Consider the following 4330-nt stretch of genomic DNA (forward strand, 5'->3'; position numbering starts at 1 on the left):
GACGTGTCATGTATCCCCCCGGACCGGGTTCAAGGGAAGGACATGGGAAAGACCAGCTGTGAGAGGAGGGACTGGTGTTGGGCGATTTCACTGCAGGGACCTAGGCTTCGAGGGTACAAACTAGGTATGCAACAGCACGGAGCATAGACAGAAGTGGGGATCTTGGAGGGACCCATGAGGGATCTAGGGAGCAGGTGCAGGTGGTGAGGGGAACCAAAGGGCAGTGCCTTTGTTGGCAGGACTTTGGGGGAAATGACTGCTTAATTGCTGCCCCAGACTGCCTGGCATTTCTGCTGCTACCACTGCTATCAATGAGTAGCACAATGAATCTGGATGTGGTCCTTCAATGCAGGCCATATTGGCCCAGTGGTGTGAGCTTGTGCTTGACATTTTGTGGAAAAGTCTCCACTAGTGTGCCCTGGCAGCTTACTTGCCTTTGGCCATTCATGCAATGAGTGAAAAAGGACAAATCTCAAGGAAGACAAGAATTGCTGGATGTCATCCACAGGGAGATAAATGGCTACATCTGCCTTGCCCTCCTTGCCAGCAGTTGTCACCCTGAATATGTTAGCTACAGGTTAACACAGTGTGTCTAGGCTGATGTAGTAGCATCTCCAAACTCAGTGGCATTTCTGTGCCAGGGAGATGAGTAGCAGCTGATGGGAACAGATCATCATGGCCACCTGGCATGACAAGCAGTGGTGGATGAACTTTCACTTGCCCAGAGGTACCTTCATGATGATCTGCACCAAACATGCCCCTTCCCTCTGGTGGCAAACCACTGGGATGAGAAGCACATTGTCATAATATGGAAGCTCACTCCCCTGGACTCCCTCTGGTCTGTGCCAGACTATGTCATAGTTGGCAAGTCCACAGTGCTCAAAACTGTGGGGTAGAGGTATGACTGGCAACCAGTGAGTGATGTCCCTCAGATCACGTGTCTTGCCGACCCACAGGAGACAGTGAATGGTTTTGCCAGCCTGGGGTTCCTCAACTAAGTTGGAGCTTTTGGTGGTGCAGACATCACCATCCTTTCCCCCGCACACTGTGGGTCAACCACAAAGCCTTTGTCTCAGTTGTGCTGCAGGCAGAAATAGACCACTGTACCTATCTTGTACATGTGAATGCTGGCTGGCTGGGCAGGGTGCACGATGCCATGGTATTTAGAAACTGTTCTCCCAGAACTGATGGAGCAGCACAAGTACACCCCAGATCTTCTCAGCAACAAAGTGAAGGGAGTGACAGTACCCCTGCAGTTACATGCGAATCCTGCCTACCCTCTACAGTCACGGGCTGCCTGGGAGTCTGCAAGGAACTGTTTAAATACTGGCTCAACAATGCTGGATGACCCTGGAGAGTATATTTGGGCACCAAAGTCTGGCTGGAGGGGCCTGAGGACGTGCCTACATATCTGTGAGTCCAAAGGGGAGCCCCTGCCTGAGCTACTGCCAGTTGAAGCAAAGCAGCCACTGGTACTCAGGCTCTTTTCCTGCCAATTGTCCCATAGGGTGCATGTGCGTGTGTAAGATTCACTGGCTGACTATTTTGCCAGACTCCAGGATGAAGATTGGTGCAGTGGCATGTAGAGGCCCCTTTCACATGGCTCATAATTAAACATTGGTAACCAAGCTTCAGCTTGATTTCAAGAGGGGCCAGGATTGGGGCAAAAAGGGTGCACTGTGGGATACCTGGAGGACTGACTGGATGGCTTGTCCCAAGATGATGCTTTAAGACAGCCATTCATGTTGTCCTGGAAGAAACTTACTGCTTCATATCCCAAATGGGTTTTTGGGTTTGTCCCTGGGACATTGGAAGTGGCAGAGACTGCATTCTGCCTTAGGAGAAAAGAGTTTCTTTTCTAGTCTTTTTGCAATGTCTAGTGATAGCTAAAACTAAAATTGACTCTTTTCTTCAGCGCAGTGGTTCTCAACCTTTTCAGGGTCAAGCCATACTGCCACTACTTTTTTTTTGTTGAATGCAGGCTAGTTCCTTCTGGCTGAGAACCACTGTTGGTGCTGCCTCAGCTTACCTGAGTGCTTCTCAGCTGGGCTCTGCTGCAAGTATGGAGCTGTGCAACTGGGACAAAACTGCCCTGTTCTGCAAATCCAACTCAGAAAGGGCTATGCCACGTTTGCAGGTTCATGCTCTGATCAACCTAAAACAGGGCAGGAGCTGCCTCATTCTGCACAGCTCTTTCTGGTCTAGTGCCCCAAATGCTCCTTCTAAGCAGCCAGGACAGTTTCACTTGTGCCTGTTTCCAGGAGGAGCATTTTGCGGTGGGGGTTTGACCAGAAACAGCTGCACAGTAAGCAGCTTTACTGCCTGCTTTGGGTTGATTAGAGTGCCCTAATGCACTGGAAGTGCATGGGGCAGTTTTACCTAGCCACTGCCTTCACAGCTTCCCTGAAGGGGCATCTCATCCCTCCAGGATGCCAAGCACCCCAGTTGAGAACCACGGCTTTAGCTGCTGAAACAATGAGAGAGCCCTCAAAATACTGTAAAATTTGAGTAATAACTCCTATCATCCTGAGCTTTTTCAATGGCTAGAAACCCAGCTGCTTTCCTAAATGCCTCCATTTTAATCTTTCATTTTGGTCACCCTGAGTCCTGTCCTATCTAATCATAATATCCTCTTTGATTCCACAGCAAAGAGTGCTACGAAACATGGCGAGTCGCTTCTTTTTCTCTGAACAGAGCATTTAGATTTCCTAGTCTTGATGTTAATCATTTTCTTTCTTGCCCCGAATTAATCTCAAAGAGGAAACTGCATGTATGCACACCTTGAGATAGGGAGACCTAAGGAAGGGTAGTGTGATACCCAAAAGCTTAAATACCCACCATACACAGTTTGTTCAACAAAAAATACCATCCACCAGAACTCTTGCGTCTTGAAATAGGATGATGGGGTCAAGTGCTACTGAACTTGATGGGCATTCTCGTGATGCTCACTGACATTCAAATGTTGGATGCAGTCAACTTCCCATAGAATAGGTAGCAGCCAGAGCTTTTCCTCGAAGCTACCATCCTGTGCTCCAGATCCTCAGCTATCATTAAAAATATTTACAACAACTTTCATAGTTGCAAAGGTAAACTTCCAAAGGAGGCTTGGCTGAACTTATTTTTTTTCAAAATTGCTCTCTGACCATTTTCAGAAATGAGAATGTAGCAGAATTTATTTTAATTTTGACGAAGTTTTTTTTTTTTTTAATTTTGTTGGAAAAGGTTTATTCATGTTTCACCTGCTGAAGCCACAGTTCCCACATCCGACCAGTACCACTTACACTTTGAGTATGAAATAATGCCGTAGCACCTCGCAGGAAACATGAGCTGTGAGAACCGCTGATGATGACTGAATGAAGTCTCAGATGATCCCAAACTGAAACACAGCAAGGGAGCGAAGAGCAATTTTAAACAGCATTTTTCTGAGCAGCATGCAAAACATTTGGACTCGGGGATCATTTTTCTTCTCCAACTCTGGGAATCTCCATTTTTGTTATTAGCTGCATACTGTGAAAGCATGCAGGGGTGGAGGAAGAAGGAACTGGGGTAGTGCCTCTACCCTCATGTTGCAGGAGTACAGGATTTACCTTGATCAAATTCTTTCGTTCTTTCAAAACTCCCTCTAAGAAACGGTCTGAGTTCTAGGAGCTAAGACATGCAGGCTAGAAACCAAGCTCTCCCTGAGTTTCAGCACCACTGTCACCTACAGCTGCCTGCGAGCGCAGGGGAGCTCATCTTGGGCTGGGAGTTCACCCTGGGTTAGATCACAACGCACACACAGATGGGAGCCTTCTAGCATAATAGTGGCTTCATTTTAAAGGCAGGCGTGGTTCTTTGAGTAGATGCGATATCTTTTATTAGACCGACTGAGTAGCTGGAAAAAAGTTCTTGGCAAGCTTTCGGGCACAAGCACCTTTCTTCAGGCATAGGGAGCCCATAGGTGACGTGTAGAGGGGAACATGGTGGGGTATGTGCCCCCCTGAAATTGCCAAAGCCGCCACCAGCTTCTACGGGCAGCCGCCACCCCCCACCACTGACGCAGACAGAGGTCCCCACTTGCCACGGATGGCGGCTACGGGTGGTTCCTGCTGCTCGCCACCTCCCCTCACGGCCGACACCACCGCGGCCGCCCGCGGGCCGTCCCCGCTCGGCCTCCCCTCGTCACCAAGGTCGGCGCGCCCCGCCAGCCTCCAGGGCCACGCGGCGTCCATGAGGGAGTCTCTGCTCTTCGGAGACTCCCGGGAATGAGAGACGGTGAAGGTGTGGCATGATGCCAGTGAGCTTGTAAATGGGGAGGAATCAGAAAGACGACAGGTAAAGCGGGGGGGGG

Source organism: Gavialis gangeticus, unplaced genomic scaffold, assembly GCF_001723915.1.
Source record: "Gavialis gangeticus isolate Ggan-Ray unplaced genomic scaffold, GavGan_comp1, whole genome shotgun sequence".
Taxonomy (NCBI): domain Eukaryota; kingdom Metazoa; phylum Chordata; order Crocodylia; family Gavialidae; genus Gavialis; species Gavialis gangeticus.